Raw genomic sequence first — 8,986 nt, forward strand, 5'->3', positions numbered from 1 at the left:
TTTCTCGTGCACTGCCTCATAAGGTGCTTCATCAATAACCACTTCAGGAATGCCCACATCTTTCGAATTTGACTCTTCATTGCGAGGCATGGGTGGCTCATCATAACTCAACCCGCTCCTTGTAGTGATTGCATTGGCGGTCTCCTTGCCATGTGGTTGAGTGGGTTGGCCGGGCAATGCTCCTGCTTGTCTAGAGGAGCTAGATGCAGCTAATTGAGCGACTTGAGTTTCAAGCATTTTATTGTGAGTACCGAGTTGCTCAAGCTGTTTGGCCATTTGGGCCATCATGTTTTTCAATTCCCCCAATTCGGATTGGGGTTGTTGGTTTTTAAATTGCTGCTGTTGATGGCCTTGAGGAGGCCTTTGGAAACCGGGTGGTCCTTGATTGGGCTGAAATTTCTGATGTTGCCCATATTGTTGTTGTGGTGCTTGTGGTGGAAAGTGTTGCTGTTGAGGATTTAACACATTGTTGCTGCGATATGACAAGTTAGGATGATTCCGAATTCCAGGATAGTAGCTATTGTTGTTGAAAGGAGGGCGAGCTTGAAAAGCATTGACTTGCTCTGGCACTCCCATAGCTCCATTAGGATTAACAGAACACTCCATTAGAGAATGACCATGCACACCGCAATAATCACAAGCAACTCCACCTTGGCTAGAGGTAGCCATAGCATTGACGGGCATAGATGTATTAGCATTCATGCGCATCCCATCAATTTTCGCATTCAAAGCTGAGATTTGTGATGATAGAAGGGAATAAGTTTCAATTTCATGCTTCCCCTTCCTTGGTGCTTGAGCTGCGCGCCTAGATGAGCTATTCCATTGATTTTCAGCAAGAGTATCCAAGAGTGAAATAGCCTCAGAAGTTTGTTTGTTCATGAAAGAGCCGCCAGCCGCACCATCTACCATCCTCTTAGTCTCATTATCAAGACCATTATAAAAAGATTGCATAAGAAATTCCTTCTCAATACCGTGATGAGGGCACATATATTGGTAATCTTTGAATCTCTCCCACGCATCATGAAAAGTCTCCCCCGCATCTTGTGAGAAACTATAGAGCTTAACTCTGTAGTCATGAGTCTTATAACCGGGATAATACTTCACTAGGAAAGCATCAGAAAATTGCGCCCAAGTAGTAATGGTGTTGGGAAGAGAGTTATACCAACGTTGAGCCTTGCCTGCCAAAGAGAAACGAAAGAGGTAAAAGTAGAGCTCGTCGTCAGTCATCCCAGTAATCTTTTGTAGAGAACATGCTTGAAGGAATTTCTGCAGATGATCGACGGGTTCTTCATTGTCAAGACCATAGAACTGATTTCCCGTGATCATATTCATAACATGGGATTTGATGTCAAAGTTTCCAGCATTAGTAGTCGGCATCCTAATCCCCGCGGTAACATTGCTAGCCTTGGGCTGTGTAAACTGCCTAAGAGTTCTCTCGGGAGCCTGACCTGCCATGTCAAGAGATTGAGAGGCCTGTTGAGCTTGTTTACGAGCCTCCGCCCTCCTTTTCTTTGCACTTGCGTGTGTTCTACGAGCAGTTGCCTCAACCTCAGGATCAAAAAGCAAAGGTTGCTTGTTGGTACTCCTGGTCATGAACAAAAACACTAAAACAAACGTAAATACGCTCGAAGAACAGTTGTTCCTCGAGTGGGTTAGCAAAAGCAAACGCTAAATTCAAAAAGTAAAATTGTTGCCCTTCCCTGGCAACGACGCCAACTTTTGATAGGTCGTTTTACTACCAACAATAATTCCTAATTCACCTGACTAGTATAGTTGGGAAAGTAGGGTCGAACCACTGTGGAAGGACAAATAAAGTCACAATTTGAACTAAGTTCACTATTGCTAACGATCAAATGTTGGATTTTTGTTTATCTAAGTAAAACGCAAAAACAAGAGATGAATAGAATTCAATACTTAAAAACCTAGGGCTAAAAGGATTCACTATGCATCGATCATGATTTATGAACAACAATTGGGATAGGAATGAATAAAGGCGAAGGAAGATGTTGCTCTCGCAAACAAATTCGACAATTAAACAATAAAACAAGCTATCGCGATTAAAGCTTAATTGTTCAAGGAAGGAAATCGTTCACTCAAACTCGCAACTCTCGCTTATAGAATTGAGTGAATAAAACTTGCAAATTGGCCAAACATGCAATCAATCTAAAAACCCATCAATTGAATCGCCTAAACAAACCAAATTTAAATCCTAAAGTCAAACAAGAATCATGACCTTTTGCATAGTTTCACCAAACCCTAGAAATAAAACTACTCACTAAGCATATTAAAACTAACTAGAGATTCAACAATTAAATTCATGGAGGAAATCAAATTCAAATTTAATGGAGAAGCAAACATTCAAAAATAATAATGATAAACAAGAACAAGAGATTGGAATTGAAACTAATACCTTCAATATAATTAGAATTACAATGTTCAAGTGTTGATTAACAATTCCCCATGACAAGTAATATGAGAAATCCTTGATACCAAACCCTCAAAAACAGAGAAAAAAAACTAAAAAAAGCTCTTCTGGAAATTTCCCTCAAAAGCTATTTATATCCTCCTCAAAAGAGATCGGAGGATACGGGAAGTTACTAAAAAAAATAACTGCAGGACCCGGCCGGGTATGTGGAAACCCGGGCGGGTGCGAAGCATAACTAAATCTCAAAGATCAAAAAGTTTCTAAGTTCAGGTGTAAACCCGTCCGGGTATGTGGAAACCCGCCCGGGTACGCAGCAGAGCATTTTAATCTTCAATGGAAGCCTGGCCGGGTATGTGGAAACCCACCCGGGTATGAGAGTCTCACCCGGCCGGGTATGTGGAAACCCGCCCGGGTATGAGAGGCTCACCCGACTGGGTATGTGGAAACCCGGCCGGGTGCGTGTGGCAACTTTTTCTTCCAAATAGCGTCTTCAAATTCTTCTAAGTATCAAGTGCAAACCCGGTCGGGTATGTGGAAACCCACCCGGGTATGAGAGGCTCACCCGGCCGGGTATGAGGAAACCCACCCGGGTATGAGACCTGGTCAGCACAAAAATGACCTTTGAGTAGCTTATGACCTTCCAACTTGCAAATCTCGCTCCAAGAGTCGATTCTTAGCATAATTAGAGCTTTGTACCTACAAAATAGATAAGAAACAAACACTCCAACCAAGCATAAAAACCAATAGAAAATTGAGCAAAATACGCGAGAAATGCTATGAAAATACAGTGGGGGCATGGTAGAAAATAATATATAAAATACACACATCAATATATATATATATATATATATATATATATATATATATATATATATATATATATATATATATATATATATATATATATATATATATATATATATATATATATATATTAATTATGTTCAATTTTCAGTACTATTCTTCACTATACTTGGATTATTTTTTTTCAGAATTTGTTGTATAAGACAGTGTTATTGAGAGACGTATTTTATGTATAGGTTAAATAGTACTCATGTCATGCATATTATGAGAGTATAGACTCTTTAGACATCGTTTCTCTGAGAGATGCTCTCTCACAAGAATAACTCTGATCCACAATAGCTCCATGTTAAAAGCGTTAACACTCCATATACTCAAAATTGAAGAGACTATTTTGAATTGTTTTTGTTATTTTATATGGGTGATATCACGTGTTAAGATAAAATTTTCACAAGAGGACAATATATAACTCAAAATAAGAGGATAATATAGGAGACCGCCTAACAATAAGACAAATTCATATAAAAAAGATCAAACACTGAAAATTAAAAAACGTTTTTAAATATTTAAAGAGTCTATTTTAATCATCAAAACAACATGTTAAAATTAAACGATTTAAGTTAAGTATTTTAAATATGAAAGTGAATATTTTATTTTAATTTAATTAGACTATTTCAATTAATTTTAAAATTGTCAAAGTCAGACCGTTTTAGGTGAGAATTATGTCAATTTGCATAATTCATCAGCCCAGGTTAACGTGCTTCTAATTGGCCATATGGCCCAATTATGTAGCTTACAACAACCTTTTAAGCGACACTACACGGGCTTCACAAAAAATGAAACTCTGCTGGGACACGTACTGGCCTTAGTTGCAAGTAAACCTTTGCAATGTATCAGATAAAGTCCGGGCCGGACTCGCATCAAAATGGCCCGACCAATTTTTCTTTTAGGAAACCAATTTATAGTAATGTCTAAATAATTAATTTGTTATAACTAAATCAGCTAATCTCTTAAGAGATTGTATGTCAAGTCTAACCCATTAAAAATTAATGTCTACTTACCGTATTCTTAATGACTACTTACATTGTCCTTAATGCTTACTTACCGTATCCTTAATGCTTACTTTCAATATCTTAAGGGGGGTGTTTGGAACACAGGAATGGGACTTGTGAGACTTTAAGATAAGACTTTTAAGTTGAGACTTTGAAGATAAAAAAGTCTCATCTCTTGTTTGTTATGGAAGAGACTTGGAAGAAAGAGATAAAATAAAAGTCTCAATTAAAATACCCACTCTCCCCCAAGACATTTTTCTTTGGGACTTTCTCCCATTTTAGTCCTATTCCCTATTCCCATTCCCTTTAACCAAATAGAGACTTGGACTTATTTTTGAGAAATTTTTGAGAAAAAGTCTTATTCCCTTCCTCAAATCCCTCATGCCAAACACCCCCTAAATGTTTACTTACATCATTCTTAATGCCTACTTACAATATTTTAAAAATATAAGGGGCCGGGCCATTTAGTGTTCATCTCTCAAAAAGACCGTCTCTCATAAGATTTTGTGTAACTGAATTACTTGCTTTTGTCATTTATAATCAGACTCTTGACTAATTGATATATAAATAGTAATATATCATTCAAGCCAAAAAAAAATGATAATAAAGGCTTATTCAAGGTCCGTATAGAGCCTTTTTTAGCCCATTTTAATATTTAGCCCGTATAAAGCTAGCATATTTAAGAGTCGGATTCGGGCCTCAAATGGGCCCTCAGCCATTGCACAACTATAGTTGCGAGTGAAAAGTCCAAGCCTTATTAATGATATGTTACAACTTTTTTGTCCCATTGAAATTACCTACATAAATAATGGAATTAATTTAATATAATTTTATAAAAGTTCTAGCCAATTTACAAAAGGAAAATTGCATGAGACAATTCGAATTTTTGGCCCTTGAAAAATTACTAGGTCGAACTTCACTAAATTATATTCGCTGGAACGAATAATAATCAATGTTGGGCCACATTAGAGGAACCCCTATCTTCATTGATCAACTATACCTTGCCCAACTCTTCCTTTTAACTCTTAAATTTTGTAGGTGTTCCTTCACCTTGGTACAACTACTTTGTATATGACACCTTTTGTGGCAACAATAGTAAAAATCCTGATTACTCTAATCCTTCACCTTGATCTACTTCATGGGCTATTTTTTCTCCATTTATTTCTCCTTCTCTTTGGACTTCATAACTAGTGCTCAACCACCACCTGCTCGATGATCTTCATCTTCTTAACCTTCTCCATCTACATTCTTTCTATTAGACCATGATAATTCGTCACTTGATCTCACCGCGGCCCACTCGTGTGGACATGAGACACATGTGGGCTCGGGCCCACAAACCCACGGGTTAAGAGTATTGACTTGCACAAACATTTAGTGAGGTTTATTGTTTTCTAAAACCATATGGTAGTAGGAGGATTAGTCCACCCAATATATATACAAGTTTTCAACTCACTATTTTATTAATGTGAAATCTTATTTCACATGTAAAGTATTTCTAACACTTTTATCCTCCCTCACAATTGTTATTGCTTCGTCCAAGGGGATCTTATCCCTTAGACCCTTATTACAAGCAAATCCAAAGTTTGTTGTACAACAAATCCTCGATTACACACTTTCAAACTATACAATTAATTTTCCCATTGAATAATGCGATGTCAAACTTTTATGTGTCAAGGAACCAACTCAACCAAAAGCTTAAGCTGATGGTTGAGGCCCCAAGATATGTTATATACTCTAACACGCCCCCTTACACGAGACCCCATTGGGCTAGAAGTGTGGATGCGCATAGGCGCTGAATATTCCACTTTAAATGAGGGGTGGTTGAGATTCGAACCCGTGACCTCTCACGTTGGCTTCTGATACCATGTTTACTCCGCGTAGTTATGCCGGTGGATGAGGAAGGAGGAGGGGGTTGATTGGGCTGCGTGAGGCAGGCCCAATATAGAAGGGGGAGAAAGAAGGGGGCTGTTGGACTGGGCTGCGTGAGGCAGGCCCAGTTGAGGGGATAGAGGAGGAGGTGTACTGGATTGGGGTGGGGGGTTCTGGATTGGGGCTGGCTGGGGGGTACTGGATTGGGGCTGGCCCAGTAACAGAGGGAGAAGAAGGAGGGGATTGGATGGAGACTGGGCTGCGTGAGGCAGGCCCAGTAGGGGAGAGGGAGGATGGAGATTGAGGGATGATATTTGGGCCTGACAGAGAAGGAGGCCCATGAGTTGAAGAGGGCTGGCAGAGACTGGAATCTGAAGGTGGGCTTAAAGATGGATTAGGCCTAGAAGAATGTGTAGGGGGTGTTTTAAGTAATTGAAGGTGAATATTATCATCTAAAAATTGATAGGTTAGGGGAGATGAAGAAGGTGATTGAGAAAATGGAAACATGGTCTCATCAAAAAGAACATGCCGAGATATAATGATTTTACGGGATGAGAGATCATAGCACTTGTAACCCCTATGAGAAGAGGGATATCCTAAAAAGACACATGGAGCGGATCGAGGTTGGAGTTTGTGAATAGTAGTAGAAGGAAAAAGGGGAAAACATAGACACCCAAAAACCCGTAGATGAGTATATGTAGGAGACTTACGGTATAGAACATGAGTGGGAGTAAGATTACCAAGAAGTTTAGAAGGAAGAATATTGAGGAGATAAGTGGCCGTGTTTAAGGCGTGAGGCCAAAAAGACGGAGGAAGAGAGACATGACACAAAAGAGTGCGAATGATATTATTTATGGATCGAATTTTTCGTTCGGATTTGCCATTTTGGGATGATGTGTAAGGACAAGAAAAACGAAGTGAAATGCCTCGACTAGTGCAAAATTGACGAAACATATTATTGTCAAATTCACCCCCGTTATCGCATTGGAAAGATTTTATATTAAGCTCAAATTGGGTGTTAATAAAAGTATGAAAATTCACAAACACATCATAAACTTGAGATTTGCGATATAAAGAAAAAGTCCACAAAAAATTAGTATAATTATCAAGAAAAAGAACATAATATTTATATCCCGATGGACTAGAGATAGGAGATGTCCATAAATCACTATGAATAATATCAAAAGGTTTAGAACTCATAGCCATAGAATTAACAAAAGGTAATTGGACTAGAGATAGCTTTGTGCCGGACGTGGCCCAAGAACACCATCAGAATATCCATTGTTTGAAAATTGAGGAGCCCAAGATGTAGTAGGAAAGGGGGCAGCAGGCTAGGCCCAAGTATGTCCAGCCCAAGAAGGTCTCCCATAATAAGAAGAAGGAGAAGGACTTGGGCCAGAATAATGAATGTTGGGCCGAAATGAATGGGAAGCCATTGGCCTAGGATGGGGCTGCTGCCAATGTTCATACCCACTGGTGGAGCCATGGTGGCTGCCACGGTGGGTCCGGCCACCACGACGAGAGTGGCGGTGGCCACCACGGTGATGAGAAGGGCCGCGGTTGATAAATGGAGTGGAATTTTCAGAAAAAGTACCTTTGTTTGAAGCAAGAAGAGCCGAATCTTGAGCGGGAGAAGTATGCTTATGATTAGAGCGTTCTTCCAATTCCAACATAGAACGAAGAGTATCAAATGAGGGAATAGGATTCATATGTTGAACCAACTCAACCAAAAGCTTAAGCTGATGGTTGAGGCCCCAAGATATGTTATATATTCTAACATTATGAGCTTGACCATTTTTTTTTCAAATTACTATCCTTTTCAAAACTTTTTTCCATCTGGCACTCATTTACACCTTAACTACGATATCAAATGTTGTGAAAATACTAACTCGGTTACACAATGCATTATAACAAACAAACACAATTTAATTATTATGCACATTACAAGGGCACTTATAAGTTATAATGATGGAGTACAAATATACTAATTTACTATTTATGAAAAACTTTAAACTCAACTATACACATTCATTGTTCCTCAACTCATCACTGTGTTTTATGGTACACGCACATACAATAATAGATCCTTTTTAAGCCGAGAGAATCTTTAACCGCACTCTCTTCTATAAATATGAGTTGTCGTTTATTTCTCTCCCCATGTCCTGACCATAATTTTCTATGAGCGGGATACACTGGGTATGATGATGATGACACATACAATAATAGCACTAATGTGTGTGCATGTGCATGTGTTAACCAATATGTATAATCATAAACATTATAAATTCTAGAATTATTATTAAAACGTATGTTTAGAGAGCCCTATAAAATAAAAAAATACAATCTTTAGAGCATCTAAATCGGTTTAAATTATAAAAAAAATTAAATTCGTCCTAATTTTCTAGACATTTCTTATTTTAAGACAACAAGCAATGAAAACAAATATTTAGAGAGATTAACAGGAACTAATAAATTGCATATATATGAAAATAGTCTTTAGGATTATATGATTATTTCACTTTCTCCTTGTTGTTGGTAGACCGACATAAAGTTAGATCATAATCAAACTTAAAACATTATCTTAAAAAATAATATTATTTTAATTAAAATAAGACTCGATTCTTCGTTGTTATTTGTTTTTTTTGCTTATTCTTAATGTTTATCTACACAAATTGACAGCCTGCGGAAGGTCGAGGAGTTTATTGTGTATTAATCAAATACGAAAACGTTGAACTGTTGTCATTATCACGAACACCAATATGATAAAGTTCCAGATCCAATTCTAGCTTGTTATTATTGGTTAAAACAACATACACGTTTGTTTATTTTTATTTTTATT

General features: G+C 38.0%; 1 non-coding gene across 1 annotated transcript; it reads left to right on the forward strand.

Moving 5' to 3' along the window:
• Positions 1 to 967: 967 nt before the first annotated feature.
• LOC130822995 (small nucleolar RNA R71) lies at positions 968 to 1,075 on the forward strand. Its single transcript, XR_009046488.1, has one exon. It is a non-coding gene; the product is annotated as a small nucleolar RNA R71 (small nucleolar RNA).
• Positions 1,076 to 8,986: the final 7,911 nt, after the last annotated feature.

The sequence above is a fragment of the Amaranthus tricolor genome, chromosome 8, assembly GCF_026212465.1.
Source record: "Amaranthus tricolor cultivar Red isolate AtriRed21 chromosome 8, ASM2621246v1, whole genome shotgun sequence".
NCBI classification, from domain to species: domain Eukaryota; kingdom Viridiplantae; phylum Streptophyta; class Magnoliopsida; order Caryophyllales; family Amaranthaceae; genus Amaranthus; species Amaranthus tricolor.